We start from the raw sequence: 18,059 nt of genomic DNA, 5'->3' as shown, positions 1-18,059 counted from the left end.
AGATCAGGCCCTTTGTGAAGAGGGATATGGAGAAGAGCAGAGTGTTGTGAACAGACTGACGCTGTAGGCAAGATGTCTCACATGGCACACTTGATCTTCATGAAATATTTACATTCATGCTGCTGGCTGAGTGCTGCAAAGAAGACGTCATCCTCCTTTTGTTTTGCACCACTTTATCATTCTAGATTATGACCATTAAAAACCATGTGGGACAACTGTGAGATGATATGAAATTAGATTTTCATGGTAAAACAAGTAGATTGTGTCATTGTGGGAGGGAAGAATTGGGATATCGTGTTCATCTTCTAAAAACTCCTACTAAAATTGCGTGACATCATGTTGTTCTTATTGGTGGGGATTTTTGCAAACATGACTTCCAGTGTCTATAAAATTGTACCATGGTCTACGGAATAAACCATTATTGTTTGCTGTTCTTCATCCAGCAGTTGGAGTATCTGGGAACCTTCGTGAAGTAACTGTAGGGAGGACATTAACAACAACTTTCACCAGGCTTATGAACATCTGGAATTGGAACACATCTGGGCTTACAACTGTATGGTTGTAAGACCTGGAAGATGAACCAAATGCCTCTGATGGAGACTGAAAATGATGGTGGTAAGATCAGGAATGACGTGTTACTGGAACTAACATATCATCCAGGCCATAGAGTGCCGAAATATAATCCACACACACTTTATTTTTGGAAACATTTTATTTTGTACATACGTTGTAAATACATGAGTCTAAAAGCAGCAGGTGTTCATACTGAAACATGAAATGTTTGCACAAGTGTTTACTCACAAATATAACAAAAGACACGGCATAATGTAGCCTCGTCCTCTTCCTTCTGCAGTGATCGGCTACCTACTTGAAAAATGTAGTGAACTAAGCTTCAAGTTACTCTCCATTAAATGTAGCTAAGCTACAAGTTACTCTCCATCAAATGTAGCTAAGCTACAGGGGAAGCTATTGTGCAGAATTATAGCAATCTCCAGGGCAAAAGTAGCTAGCTACATCAAAGCTATATTTAACAACATTTCTATCTATGATCCACATGCATAATATCAATATTCATGTAAGTGTACAAATATTACTATTGACTACCTGACATTTAGCAGGGGACACCCTACAACTACCTCTAGGGGTCACTCGATGGATGTATTTAATTTGCCTTTTCTGTGGGCCACACCTATAATGTTATTCATGCTGTCTACCTACAGTAATAAACAACATCTATATGTTAACCAAAGAAACAAAGACTTGTGTGTAGTTTGGGAACAGTTACTAATGGTTATGTGCAGTAAAACTTTTCATGAAGTCACCTTCATGTGTGTTCCTACATGCCTTAGGAGCAAGGCAAATATTTTGACTCGAGGACCCCATTGAGAGAAAAAAATGTGTCTGAGGGGCCAATGTGTATGTGTGTATAAATTATATATACGCATTTAACTGAACAGTATGTGAGTTTGGCTCCCTTTTTTCAGGAACACTAATACCAAAAGTCACAATGTCCCATAGAGTTCTAAAAAAGTTATGATAGACCACCTCAAAAAAACAGAATGGAATTTTACACTGTTTCTCTAAATGGGACACCCAAAATGTACATGAAAATAAAGAAAGTGGGATTTACAACATTAACTATAAACAATAAAACACTGAATATTAACAACACATGAACATCTTTTACTTCTCAGACCAGCTCCTCCATAGTTGTGTATATTTTACAATCAAGCAAAATACAAAAAAAATGTAACAAACAGCAAAATATGAATGCAAAGTGTAATAAACATCTACAATATGATATATTATCGCATACAAATTATCTTCCGCATCTGTTCTTGACACACGAGTTTGGGGCTACCTGCTCTGAAAACAAACCCCACCAACTGTGCTTTGTTCCTGGTCTGAGCTGCTGTGAGGTAGATTACCGTAATAACTATTATAACACACAAAAGCACAGATTTCAACCATTGAAATACTTTGTATAGTTCAAGACTTACGGTCATTTAAAAACAGCAGTGCTCATCATAATGGCAAATACACTTTTGTTGTTAAAGATCTAAAAAGATGATGTAGAATGTCCAACGGGCCAGAATGAAAATCTTAATGGGCCGCATGTGGCCCATGGGTCGTACAAACCCTGTTTCCGTATGAGTTGGGAAATTGTGTTAGATGTAAATATAAACGGAATACAATGATTTGCAAATCCTTTTCAACCTATATTCAATTGAATGCACTACAAAGACAAGATATTTGATGTTCAAACTCAAAAACTTTAATTTTTTTTTGCAAATAATAATTAACTTAGCCTGCAACATGTGCCACAGTAGTTGGGAAAGGGCATGTCCACCACTGTGTTACATCACCTTTCCTTTAAACAACACTCAATAGACGTTTGGGAACTGAGGAAACTAATTGTTGAAGCTTTGAAAGTGGAATTCTTTCCCATTCTTGTTTTATGTAGAGCTTCAGTTGTTCAACAGTCCGGGGTCTCCGCTATCGTATTTTACGCTTCATAATGTGCCACACATTTTCAATGGGAGACCAGTCTGGATTGCAGGCAGGTTAGGAAAGTACCCGCACTCTTTTACTACGAAGCTACTCTGTTGTAACACGTGGCTTGACATTGCTTTGCTGAAATAAGCAGGGGCGTCCATGATAACGTTGCTTGGATGACAACATATGTTGCTCCAAAACCTGTATGTACCTTTCAGCATTAATGGTGCCTTCCCAGATGTGTAAGTTACCCATGCCTTGGGCACTAATACACCCCCATATCATCACAGATGCTGGCTTTGGAACTTTGCGCCTATAACAATCCGAATGGTTATTTTCCTCTTTGTTCTAGAGGACACCACGTCCTCTGTTTCCAAATATAATTTGAAATGTGGACTCGTCAGACCACAGAACACCATTCCACTTTGCATCAGTCCATCTTAGGTGAGCTCTGGCCTGGTGTTTCAGGATATTGTTGATAAATGGGTTTGGCTTTGCATAGTAGAGTTTTAACTTGCACTTACAGATGTAGTGACCAACTGTAGTTACTGACAGTGGTTTTATGAAGTGTTCCTGAGCCCATGTGGGGATATCCTTTACACACTGATGTCGGTTTTTGATGCAGTACCGCCTGAGGTATCAAAAGTCCGTAATATCATTGCTTACATGCAGTGATTTCTCCAGATTCCCTGAACTTTTTGATGATTTTACGGACCATAGATGGTAAAATACCTAAATTCCTTGCAATAGCTCGTTGAGAAATGTTGTTCTAAAACTGTTCGACAATTTGCCAACAAAGTGGTGACCCTCACCCCATCCTTGTTTGTGAATTACTTAGCATTTCATGGAAGCTGCTTTTATACCCAATCATGGCACTCAACTGTTCCCAATTAACGTGCACACCTGTGGGATGTTACAGATAAGTGTTTGAAGAGCATGCCTCAACTTTATCAGTATTTATTGCCACCGTTCCTAACTTTTATGTCACGTGTTGCTGGCATCAAATTCTAATGTTAATGATTATTGGCAAAAAAAAAAAATGTTTATCAGTTCAAACATCAAATATGTTGTCTTTGAAGCATATTCAACAGAATATTGGTCGAAAATGATTTGCAAATCATTGTATTCCATCAAAATTTACATCTAACACAATTTCCCAACTCATATGGAAACGGGGTTTGTATACAAGAAGGAGAAACACGGCATGTCTGCATGATCCGCCTCCATCTTTGTTATGTCTGGCGTCACTTCCTGTGAGGGCGCGGTCTTTCTGGCGTCACTTCCTCTCCAAACTCAGTTTGTAAACGATCAATGAGTCCATACAAAGAGAGATTCAAGCATTACAAGGCTGACTTAGCTGTGAAAATATGTGTCCGAGGTTTATCGCATTGTCTACGTTCTCAGGTCTAATAAAGATTTGATTAAAGCATGATATCTCAGGTGTGATTCACTACAATAGGGTCCCACAGCACACTGGAATATAGTTAATTGAAATACCACAGTACTGGATATTGTTCAAAAGAAATACATTTTAATTTAAAAACTTGCAGACAAAAAATGTACGACAAAACTATTTGAAGTATAGCTCTTTTGAATAGCTTCACAGTGAAGTAAAGTCATCCACTCGAGAGCTTGGAGCAGACGGACGCTTTTTTTGCTTTTTTTTCCACGCTTGCGTACGAGGTCGCGTTGCTCCGGCGGACAGAGGAGAGCGGGGGTCTTAAATGGTGGCATTGTTGGGTGTGGATAATGTTTGGTGTGATTTACCTTGGATAACCTTATGTAAACCTTAGTGTAAACGGGGCCTAAAGTGGAAGCCACGTCATGTTTCTTTTGTGCAGCGACACGGCAGTAAACAAATGTGGATCGATACAGATTCCCGATACCAGATGCTCCAATAAGGATTTGTCAAACCAAAATATCAATACTTTTGACACTTTAGTTAAAAAGTGTTTTTTCACCAAAAGTCAAAATATGCGAGGGTCATATTGATATTATTTCTTCAAAAAATTCTAGAAATAGATATTGTGTCAGCTTCGTGTTATTGGTGACTAAGTATATTGTACTATATATTATTAATTATTAATTGGAACATTTTGGCTTTTTGTCATTACATACCAATTTATATATATATATATATATATATATATATATATATATATATATATATATATATATATAAGAATAGAACAAAAATATTAATAATGCAATTGTGTAACTGCATAATCAAGTGTGTAAAAAATTCTGTCCATACGAAAATGTGAATGTTCAGTTTCACAATTAACAGTGTTTATCATGATTGTTGTCATTTTTCAAATTCCTTTACAAGCTAATATTCCATCCATCAATTGTCTACCGCTTGTCTATTTCGGTGTCGCAGGGGTGCTGGAGCCTATCCCAGCTGCCACAGGCAGAAGGCATGTACACCCTGGAAAAGGAAGGCGGTGTACACCCTGGACAAGTCAATAGCTCATCACAGAGAGACAACATTCACACTCACATTCACACACTAGGGACCATTTAGTGTTGCCAATCAATCTATCCCCAGGTGCATGTCTTTGGAAGTGGGAGGGGCCTATCCCCAGGTGCATGTCTTTGGAGCCGAGAGGAGCCTTTCCCCAGGTGCATGTCTTTGGAGGTGGGAGGAGCCTAGGGTTGTTCGGTATACCGGTACTGATTAAATACCACGATACTAATTGATTGAAATCGGTACTATACTGGCTTTGAAAAGTACCGGTACCGTGCTTTCATCTGAATCCCCGCTGTGGCGGTGACTACAGAGCCGAGGTGCATGATGTTGAGTGTGTCACATCGCACACACAAAGTGAAGTGAAGTGAAGTGAATTATATTTATATAGCGCTTTTCTCTAGTAACTCAAAGCGCTTTACATAGTGAAACCCAATATCTAAGTTACATTTAAACCAGTGTGGGTGGCACTGGGAGCAGGTGGGTAAAGTGTCTTGCCCAAGGACACAACGGTAGTGACTAGGATGGTGGAAGCGGGAATCGAACCTGCAACCCTCAAGTTGCTGGCACGGCCACTCTACCAACCGAGCTATACCGCCCCAAAGTGCATACAAGCAATAACATCTTGGAGAGTAAGAGTGGCAAAAAAAGACAATTCTAAAGGTTAATAAAGAGTGTGCCTGAAGCGCAACATGGAGGTATTTGGACTTCAAAACTAATGGTAAAGGTGATGCTTTAAACACAGAAGTGCCGCACTTCAAGTGTTGCTTTAAAGCATGCCCCGCTAAATGTGGCGTGTGGCAAATGCAAGAAACACAGGGTTGTTTCTTTCAGGTCTTTATTGCAGACTGCCAACATGAGAATACTGACAAACACAACACAACATCCGCTTTTAAAGTGTTTCCCAGGAGTACAAACCACACCCCTTCTGCTGGGTGTGAGCATGGTCCTAGTGCCCGCCACACAGCTTCCCACCCCCCCTCCCCCCCGAACACCCAGACAGCAAGTTATGGGTAAAACATTACCGGGGGCCAGGGGCGTCGCCAGACATTTCATTGGGGCACGTGCCCCACTGTCGATCTGCAGTGCCCCAGTAAAAATGTCACCAATAAAAAAAACGCTTCAGAGTTTTAAGTCTACATAACATAGACAACAGCGCAAGTACTACTTAGTATGGTAATTGATTGCTACTGTATTCACTCCACGAAACAGTTAGCAAATGGCTACTTAATATGGTAATTTATTCACGTGTGGATCGAGACTTCGGTTGAGAGAGAGAGAGAGAGAGAGAGAGAGAGAAAGAGAGTGAGAGAGAGAGAGAGGGGGGGATTCGAATCACTGCGTGAGGTAGGTGACGTTAGCCAATAACAATTTGTTTATTATAATATTCTGATTTTGATTTGACTCAAACTGTAACTCATAGATGCATTTAAGAAAGTTATTCGCCCGCAGCAGAGAAGAAGCGAGGAATGAGAGATGTAAGTGAAGTCCTAGCTAGCTAGGCAACATCATTGTCTTAAGTTGATGCTAAGTTAGCTAACGTTATTCCTTGTATCAAAACAAACATATTCATTTGCTGTACGAGCTGGCGGGAGAATTTCCAATGAACATGAAACATAATGTTGGTTATTGTCTGCTGGTTCTCCATCAATGATGATTTGGAGTAAGCATGTGTGAGTTGAGTGCTTCTCAAATGGTTTATCTTCAGGAAGAAAAACATTTTTCCATATCATCAAGATGTGAGCCAAATTTTTAAATCATTCAAGTTTATTTCACAGAAAAATAGCACAGTAGACTTGTCTTGTTAATCGGTGTGACTTTGACTAAAATAATCTTGTTTTGTCACCAGAAAAATGGCTAAAGCTAAAGCATCTGGTTTTGTTTCCAGAAAAAATAGTAACATTTCTGTATTTGTTTTCAGAAAGATGGCTGAAAATATCGGGTTTTCTTGCCCCATTTAGATTTAAAAAAAATATATTTCCATGTCTGTCCTGAGTCCTCCTCCAACTTGTTAGTCGGTTTGCCTTTTGCTAAAATACTCACTAATAGTCACTAAAAAAATGGCTAAAAATATCTGGTTTTGTTGCCACAATTTGATTTTTTTCTCCCTAAACTTTTTTTTTTTCATGCACACATCTGACTGCGACTCACTGAAAATGACACACAATCCACTTTTATGTCATGACCCAGCAGTTAGGAAGCACTGGTCAAATGTATAACAGTTACTGTAATGTTTCCATGTCTGTCCAGAGTGATTGACCACTTTGCAAAAATTAACACGAGACGTTACAGTTTACTTCTCAGAAAATGATTCCCTGAACAGACACACAACAGTTGTTCATTTATTCTACTACTGTGGCTTTATTTTTTTGTGTATATTTTATAGTTTTGTGTATCTGAAATAGGATTAGCCACATTGCCATTAATGGAAATTAAATAATATAAAAGAACCCAGAGATGTAGGGGTGCTTTATTTTTTGTTTTACTTTTGTAGATGTTAAATTTGCAGATAATTACTGCAATATATATTTCAAAAAGATTCATTGCTCTTCCTTTTTGCTTTTACCAGTAGCAGTTTAGAAGTCTGGACTAAAAAAGTGCACAAGTAGGTCAAATGCATTAGTTAATTTCAGGTGGTTAATCAAAGATCCATACAACATAATCTGATATGATTTCATAGTTTAAAGCACTATTTATGTATTTTTAATGATAAATAAGTGCTAAAAATGTTTTTGCTTTCGCGCTTTGCACGCTCACATGAATTATTTGTGCCCCAGGTGTGCCCCAGTACAGTATTAGGTCTAGTGACGCCCCTGCCGGGGGCCTCACTCGTCTGCCGTAACGGGTAAAATGTGTATCCCGCGGGGAGCGGGTGTACCCTGTGGGGAAGAACAGATAACAGGGCCCGGTGGAGGCGAAGGACATTCAACCCTAACAGGATTTGGAGGGCGACCTCGGCAGTACTTCTTCACCCGCAACACAATGTTTAAGCCTGTCTATGGAAACGCATTCCCTGCGCCGGCCCATAACCAGCACAAAGATTTTAGGACCGTGTTCCAGCACCCTAAATGGGCCATCGTAAGGGGGTTGGAGGGGCAAACGGTGGGCGTTGTGACGTACAAAAACAAAACGGGCATTTTTAAGCTCCGATGGCACAAAACATTTAGGGAAACAGTGGTGGACCGGGCCAGAAGACAAGGACTCCCTCGGCCAAAGGGAAACGATCGCGGGGCACCACCCTCAGGTAAAAATTCACCCGGAATGCGGAGTGGTTGACCGAACACCAATTCAGCGGGGGCCGCAGTGAGATCCTCTTTAGAGGCCGAGCGCAACCCGAGCATAACCTAAGGCAAACGGTCAACCCAATTGCTATCCACGAGTGCCGCACGCAGAGCCGCCTTAAGCGAACGGTGTAAAAAGTTCACATAAGCCGTTAGCTTGGGGATGGTAGACTTTAGTACGGTGCACCTGCACACCCAATGACAAGCAGTCCATTAGCACACAGAAAATCCGCGCCAATAATGGGGACTGTGATGGCGGCGATGATAAAATCCTAATGGAAATTGCGTCCTTTGAAGCACACAGTCACCAACCTGGAGCCGAAAGTGTCGATTGATGAGCCGTTTCCTTGTTTTGAGAGATCATGTCAACATAACTGCATCTTCCCCTATTGTGAGCACTTACTTTCACAGATTGAAGACCGCCTTAAAAGATGGCAGCTTTAAAGGGGAACATTTATCACCAGACCTATGTAAGCGTCAATATATACCTTGATGTTGCAGAAAAAAAGACTATATCTTTTTTTAACCGATTTCCGAACTCTAAAAGGGTGAATTTGGTGATTTAAACGCCTTTCAATTGTTCGCCTGTCGGAGCAATGACCTTTCACCCGTGACATCACATCGTGAAGCGACCTGCCATTTTCTCAAACACATTACACACACCAAGTCAAATCAGCTCTGTTATTTTCCGTTATTTCCACTGTTTTCCGGTACCTTGGAGACATCATGCCTCGTCGGTATGTTGTCGGAGGGTGTAACAACATGATCATGGACGGATTCAAGTTGCACCAGTGGTCAAAAGATGCGAAAGTCCTTCGTTTGTTCTGCACACTGTACCGAAGACAGCTATGCTACGACAGAGATGGCACAGAGATGGCAAGAATGTGTGGATATCCTGCGACACTAAAAGCAGATGCATTTCCAACGATAAAGTCAACGAATTTAAAAAGGTGAGTTTTGTTGATTTTATTGACTTATGTGGCGTGTGCTAATCAGACATATTTGGTCACGGCATGACTGCTAGCTAATCGATGCTAACATGCTATTTTGGCTAGCTGTATGTACATATTGCATCATTATGCCTCATTTGTAGCTATATTTGCATTCAGCCTTTCCCTCCACCCAAATTTAATGCCAAACAAACACAGACCAATCGTTGGTTAGAAGGCGATCGCCAAATTCGTCCGCGCTTCCTCCCGTGCCGCTGTCTGTCGTGATATGGCTCAAAAGCTTCTGTTTCTTCTTTAATTTCGTTTTCGGTACCTGCCTCCACAGTCCAACCATCCGTTTCAATACATGCGTAATCTGTTGAATCGCTTACGGCGCTGAAATCTGAGTCTGAATCCGAGCTAATATCGCTATGCCTTTCTGTGGTTTCCGCCATGTTTGTTTCTGTGTGGTCACGCTGTGACGTCACAGGATAATGGAAGGGTGGCGCAGTGGGTAGAGCGGATGTGCCAGAAACCTGAGGGTTGCAGGTTCGCTTCCCACCTGTTGACATCCAAAAAAGCGCTGCCGTTGTGTCCTTGGGCAGGGCACTTCACCCTTTGCCCCCGGTGCCGCTCACACTGGTGAATGAATGATGAATGAATGATAGGTGGTGGTCGGAGGGGCCACGCTTCCGTCAGTCTACCCCAGGGCAGCTGTGGCTACATATGTAGCTTACCACCACCAGGTGTGAATGAATGATGGGTTCCCACTTCTCTGTGAGCGCTTTGAGTATCTAACAATAGAAAAGCGCGATATAAATCTAATCCATCATTATTATTATTATTATTATTATATGACGACGGTTAAATCAGGTACTTTGAAGCCGTTGGGTAAAATTTTGAGAAAAACTTCGAAAAATAAAATAAGCCACTGGGAACTGATTTTTATTGGTTTCAACCCTTCAGAAATTGTGATAATGTTCCCCTTTAAGCGCAAATGTTTATTTATATTATTGTTATTACTCTCAGGAAATGTTGAGACTAATCCAGGCCCTGATACACCTACACAATGTTTTACACCTGCAGCATATGGTCTTGGGATTATTAATATCAATGTTCGGAGTTTACTCCCTAAATTTGATATGATAAAAATCTGGATAAACTCAACAAATGCTGATATTGTAGTCTTGTCTGAAACTTGGCTTAAACAATCTGTGCCTGATAAAGACATCATTGCTATAGTGTCTATCGTACTGACCGACAAAGAAAAGGTGGTGGCATGGCCATATATATTAAGCAGAGGTTTGATGTTAAATTGGTGGTCTTTGAATCAGTAAGTAAAGAACTTGAACTGTTAACACTTGAAATTGAGTGAAGCTTTTGCCCCTAACCCCCCCCACACTCCCCACTCAACACTAAATGCTGATTAATCTGAGGGATTGTATTATCTAGTCCTATGAGCTCAACTAATTTCAAGTGAAATCCCCTTGGATTGAAAATCTTTCCTTGTAAATCCCCCTATTAAAAGGAGGTGACCCTCGTAATCTAAATAATTACAGACCGATCTCTAAACTCTCTGTTCTGGCAAAAGTGCTTGAATCCCTTATCAGTGAACAGATAAAATACTTTTTGGACACCAACTTTATTTTGTCACCATTTCAGTCAGGTTTTCGCAAAAATCACAGTACTGTTATTGCTGCTATGAAGTTTATAAATTATGTAACTGGAGCTCTTTATTGACTTTTCAAAGGCATTTGATACTGTTTATCATGTCAATTTTAGTCAAACATTTTTCAGCTATTGGTTTTTCTCAGCAAGCAGTTGGATGGTTTGCAAATTACTTCACAAGTAGAATTCAGGCTGTTCAGATAGAGGGTTCATCCTCAGACGTACTGCAAGTGAAAAAGGGTGTCCCTCAAGGTTCTGTGTTGGGCCCCTTATTATTCACTATTTACATAAATAATCTTGGACAGAATATTCTGAACTCAACTTTCCATTTATACGCTGATGATACTGTCACAATTTGTGATCTGATTGGCTATGGCAATTATCTATCAAATGTATGTGGCCTTTACCTTGCAGTGCACACATTGTTGATTCTGGAGGCAGATTTGGTACAGAATGGCAACATAAGGATAAAAACCAAAACTAAAAACAACAGCACAGGAAGGAGCATAATATGACATGTAAGTCATATTATAAAAGTATGAATACTTTTAGATATTTAGGGAAAGTCAATTAAAAAATAGTTTTATCTATAATTATGTTAATAATTTCTGGTTATGTTAGGCCAGCAGAGAAGGTCCTGTTGGCCCACCACTGGATATAAGGTGTTACTAATAACATTTTGGTAAAATTACATTCTCAATAATGCAAAATACAATGCCATGTTTGTGACCCATTAAACATTTGCAAATCTGCTCTTCCAATTAGTCAGCCTACACATGAACCTCTTGCTGTAACTTCTGTTTTAGTCATGGGCTGGCTGGTCAGGAAGTACAAACCCTGTTTCCATATGAGTTGGGAAATTGTGTTTCATGTAAATATAATGATTTGCAAATCATTTTCAACCCATATTCAGTTGAATTTGCTACAAAGACAAGATATTTGATGTTCAAACTGAAATACATTTTTTTTTTGCAAATAATCATTAACTTTAGATTTTGATGCCAGCAACCCGTGACAAAGAAGTTGGAAAAGGTGCCAATAAATACTGATAAAGTTGAGAAATACTCATCAAACCCTGCTTATTTCAGCAATAAATTGCCAAGCCACGTGTTACAACAGCTTGGTTTCGTAGCAAAAGAGTGCGGGTACTTTCCTGGCCCGCCTGCAGTCCAGACCTGTCTCCCATGGAAAATGTGTGATGCATTATGAAGCGTAAAATACAAATGCGGAGACCCCAGACTGTTGAACGACTAAAGCTGTACATAAAACAAGAATGAGAAAGAATTCCACTTTCAAAGCTTCAACAATTAGTTTCCTCAGTTCCCAAACGTTTATTGAATGTTGTTAAAAGAAAATGTGATGTAACACAGTGGTAAACATGTCCTTTCCCAACTACTGTGGCACATGTTGCAGCCATTAAATTCTAAGTTAATTATTATTTGCAAAAAAAATAAATAAAGTTTATGAGTTTGAACATCAACTATCTTGTCTTTGTATTGCATTCAACTGAATATGGGTGGAAAAGGATTTGCAAATCATTGTATTCCGTTTATATTTACATCTAACACAATTTCCCAACTCATATGGAAACGGAGTTTGTATAAAGCATCAATGGAGGAAACTGAGCATTACTGATTGGTTGAAAAAATCATTCAGTGTGTGTACATGATGGAAAATAATACAATAACACCTGGAAATGATAATTTTGTGTAATTTTTGGTTTGCTTTGAGTGTATAATAAAAACAAACATTAGAATTCTGCGGTGGTGAAAGTAATGCAGATGTGGTGTCAAACATGACAATTCAGACTAATATAACAAATATTGTGTTACAATATTACCACTAAGTATTTATAGCTCGGTTGGTAGAGTGGCCGTGCCAGCAGCTTGTGCCATCCTAGTTACTGCCGTTGTGTCCTAGGGCAAGACACTTTACCCACCTGCTCCCAGTGCCACCCACACTGGTTTAAATGTAACTTAGATATTGGGTTTCACTATGTAAAGTGCTTTAAGTCACTTGAGAAAAGCGCTATATAAATATAATTCACTTCACTTCACTTTCCAAACACAATCATCCATCCATCCATTTCCTACCGCTTATTCCCTTTCGGGGTCGCGGGGGGCGCTGGCGCCTATCTCAGCTACAATCGGGCGGAAGGCGGGGTACACCCTGGACAAGTCGCCACGTCATCGCAGGGCCAACACAGATAGACGGACAACATTCACACTCACATTCACACACTAGGGCCAATTTAGTGTTGCCAATCAACTTGTCCCCAGGTGCATGTCTTTGGAAGAAGCTGGAGTACCTGGAGGGAACCCACGCATTCACGGGGAGGACATGCAAAATCCACACAGAAAGATTGAACCCAACACTACTCGGGACTTTCGTATTGTGAGGCAGACGCACTAACCCCTCTATCGCCGTGAAGCCCATCTAATTTTCATCCCGCATTGATTGGCAGTGACGTTCTTCTTCTTGAGCATCTATTGATTACATGTCTGCTAATCCAAATAGAGCATCGATTCAAACGGGCTGTGTGGCGTGCATTTAATAAAGATTTTTGGATAGGAGGAGGAGGATGACGAATGAGCAGGGAGACATCTACAAACAAGAAGGAATGGAGATGATGCGTCATACGATGGGCTTATATCATCAAAAGGCTGACATCCTCAATAGGCTGACATCCTCAATAGGCTAATATCATCAATGGGCAGACATCATCAGTAGGCTAATATCATCAATGGGCAGACATCATCAATAAGCTGACATCATCAGTAGGCTGATATCATCAAAAGGGTGATATCATCAATAGAAAGATATATACCGGTATATTTTTTTTTCCACTTTTTTTTTTTCCTCCAAGATGGCGCCTCTGTAGTGGCTGCTGTTGGCAGGAGCTCTCTGCTCTTGTGTCATCCTTTTGTGTTTCCTTTCTGTTATTACTTGTGTTATTATACATATATATATATATATATATATATATATATATATGTATATATGTATATATATATATATATATATATATATATATATATATATATATATATATATATATATATATATATATATATATATATGTATATACATATATATTTGGAACCTCAAAGACAATAATGTTGAATATTCAATAACATGGCAAATCCTTGCATCCAGCACACCTTACAACAGTGGTAATAAAAGATGCAACCTATGCTTAAAAGAGAAACTGTTTATTATATATCATCCAGATTTATCATCCCTCAACAAGCGCAGTGAAATCATTTCAACATGCCGCCACAGAAGGAAACACCTCCTAGGTAACACATGAGCCAATCACCACACCCTACGCCTGCCTGTACCCACCCACTCTGTGCTCTATATAAACCATTGTATGTGAATGCTTCCATTAAAATCTCCTGATGATTGAGGGAACCCCTCATGAAACAGATCTGTAGAGATTAAGTAGTCTTGTGATTTTTTTCCCACACCTACATATATATATATATATATATATATATGTGGGCTTCACGGTGGCAGAGGGGTTAGTGCGTCTGCCTCACAATACGAAGGTCCTGCAGTCCTGGGTTCAAATCCAGGCTCGGGATCTTTCTGTGTGGAGTTTGCATGTTCTCCCCATGAATGCTTGGGTTCCCTCCGGGTACTCCGGCTTCCTCCCACTTCCAAAGACATGCACCTGGGGATAGGTTGATTGGCAACACTAAATTGGCCCTAGTGTGTGAATGTGAGCGTGAATGTTGTCTGTCTATCTGTGTTGGCCCTGCGATGAGGTGGCGACTTGTCCAGGGTGTACCCCGCCTTCCGCCCGATTGTAGCTGAGATAGGCGCCAGCGCCCCCCGTGACCCCAAAAGGGAATAAGCGGTAGAAAATGGATGGATGGATGGATGGGAAAAAATCACAAGACTACTTCATCTCTACAGATCTGTTTCATGAGGGGTTCCCTCAATCAATATATAAACCATTGTATGTGAATGCTTCCATTAATGCTTCCATTAAAATCTCCTGATGATTGAGGGAACCCCTCATGAAACAGATCTGTAGAGATGAAGTAGTCTTGTGATTTTTTCCCACACCTACATATTGCGCTCTACCACGGTATCGAGCACTATTCTCTCGATAATCCAATCAAGACATATATATATATATATATATATATATATATATATATATATATATATATATATATATATATATATATACGAACCCCTTTTCCATATGAGTTGGGAAATTGTGCATCCATCCATCCATCTTCTTCCGCTTATCCGAGGTCGGGTCGCGGGGGCAGCAGCCTAAGCAGGGAAGCCCAGACTTCCCTCTCCCCAGCCACTTCGTCTAGCTTTTTGCCGGGGGATCCCGAGGCGTTCCCAGGCCAGCCGGGAGACATAGTCTTCCCAACGTGTCCTGGGTCTTCCCTGTGGCCTCCTACCGGTTGGACGTGCCCTAAACACCTCCCTAGGGAGGCGTTCGGTTGGCATTCTGACCAGATGCCCGAACCACCTCATCTGCCTCCTATCGATGTGGAGGAGCAGCGGCTTTACTTTGAGTTCCTCCCGGATGACAGAGCTTCTTACCCTATCTCTACGAGTTGGGAAATTAATCCATCCATCCAAATTTCTACCGCTTTTCCCTTTTTTGGGTCGCGGGGGGCGCTGGCACCTATCTCAGCTACAATCGGGCGGAAGGCGGGGTACACCCTGGACAAGTCGCCACCTCATCGCAGGGCCAACACAGATAGATAGACAACATTCACATTCACACACTAGGGCCAATTTAGTGTTGCCAATCAACCTATTCCTAGGTGCATGTCTTTGAAAGTGGGAGGAAGCCTGAGTACCCGGAGGGAACCCACGCATTCACGGGGAGAACATGCAAACTCCACACAGAGAGATCCCGAGCCTTTGATTGAACCCAGGACTGCAGGACCTTCGTATTGTGAGGCAGACGCACTAACCCCTTTTCCACCGTGAAGCCCGAGTTGGGAAATCTGGTTAGTAAATATAAACGGAATACAATTGTTTGCAAAACCTTTTCAACCCATATTCAGTTGAATGCACTACAAAGACAAGATATTTGATGTTCAAACTAATAAACTTTTTTTTTGTGAGCATATAATTAACTTAGAATTTGCCAAAGTAGTTGGGAAAGGGCATGTTCATCACTGTGTTACATCACCTTTTCTTTTAACAACACTCAATAAACGTTTGGGAACTGAGGAAACTAATTGTTGAAGCTTTGAAAGTGGAATTCTTTCCCATTTTTGTTTTATGTAGAGCTTCAGTCGTTCAACAGTCCGGGGTTTCCGCTGTCGTATTTTACGCTTCATAATGTGCCACACATTTTCAATGCGAGACAAGTCTTGACTGCAGGCGGGCCAGGAAAGTACCCGTACTCTTTTTTTTACAAAGCCACACTGTTTGTAACACTTGTCTTGCTGAAATAAGCAGGGGCGTCCATGATAACGTTGCTTGGATGACAACATATTTTGCTCCAAAACCTGTATGGACCTTTCGGCATTAATGGTGCCTTCACAGATGTGTAAGTTACCCATGCCTTGGGCACTAATGCACCCCCATACCATCACAGATGCTGGCTTTTGAACTTAGCACCTATAACAATCCGAATGGTTATTATCCTCTTTTTTCTGGAGGACACCATGTCGTCTGTTTCCAAATATAATTTGAAATGTGGACTTGTCAGACCACAGAACACCTTTCCACTCTGCATCGGTCCATCTTAGGTGAACTCGGGCCCAGCCAAGCCGGTTGACAGGTGTTTCAGGATATTGTTGATAAATGGGTTTGGCTTTGCATAGTAGAGTTTTAACTTGCACTTACAGATGTAGCGACCAACTGTAGTTACTGACAGTGGTTTTATGAAGTGTTCCTGAGCCCATGTGATGTTATCCTTTAAACACTGATGTCGGTTGTTGATGCATTACCGCCTGAGGGATCAAAAGTCTGTAATATCATCGCTTCCGTGCAGCGATTTCTTCAGATTCCCTGAACTTTTTGATGATTTTACGGACCGTAGATGGTAAAATCCCTAAATTCCTTGCAATAGCTCGTTGAGAAATGTTGTTCTAAAACTGTTTGTCAAATTGCTTACAAAGTGGTGACCCTCAACCCATCCTTGTTTGTGAATTACTTAGCATTTCAGGGAAACTGCATTTATACCCAATCATGGCACCCAACTGTTCCTAATTAGCCTGCATACCTGTGAGATGTTCCATACTAGTGTTTGATGAGCATTCCCCAACTTTATCCGTATTTATTGCCATCTTTCCCAACTTATTTGTCACGTGTTGCTGGCATCAAATTCTAAAGTTAATGATTATTTGCCCAAAAATTTTTTTTATCAGTTTGAACATAAAATATTTTGTCTTTGTAGCATATTCAACTGAATTTGCAAATCATTGTTTTACGCGTTTATTTCCCAACTCATATGGAAACAGGGTTTATATATATATATATATATATATATATATATATATATATATATATATATATATATATATATATATACATGTATGTATGTGTGGGAAAAATCAAAAGACTACTTCATCTCTACAGAACTGTTTCATGAGGGGTTCCCTCAATCGTCAGGAGATTTTAATAGAAGCTTTAATGGAAACTTCCATTAAATTCTCCTGACGATTGAGGGAACCCCTCATGAAAAAGTTCTGTAGAGATGAAGTAGTCTTGTGATTTTTCCCACACATACATGTTGCGCTCTACCACGGTATCGAGCACTATTCTCTGAATAATCCAATTAAGACGTATATATATATATATATATATATATATATATATATATATATATATATATATATATATATATATATATATATATATATATATATATATATATATATATATATATATCTTCGGGTGTCTCACGATTCGATTCAATATCGATTCTTGGGGTTGCGATTCGATTATATATCGATTTTTTTCGATTCAACACGATTTTCGATTCAAAAACGATATTTTTCCGATTCAAAACGATTCTGTATTCATTCAATACATAGGATTTCAGCAGGATCTACCCCAGTCAGCTGACATGCTAGCAGAGTCAGATTTTTTTTAAAAAGCATTTATAATTGTCAATGACAATGTTTTATCAACTGATTGCAATAATGTAAATTTGTTTTAACTAATAAACGAACCAAAAATATGACTTATTTTATCTTTGTGAAAACATTGGACACAGCTTATGAG

Source organism: Nerophis ophidion, linkage group LG14 (assembly GCF_033978795.1).
Source record: "Nerophis ophidion isolate RoL-2023_Sa linkage group LG14, RoL_Noph_v1.0, whole genome shotgun sequence".
NCBI lineage: Eukaryota > Metazoa > Chordata > Actinopteri > Syngnathiformes > Syngnathidae > Nerophis > Nerophis ophidion.
This window is presented reverse-complemented; position numbering follows the sequence as displayed.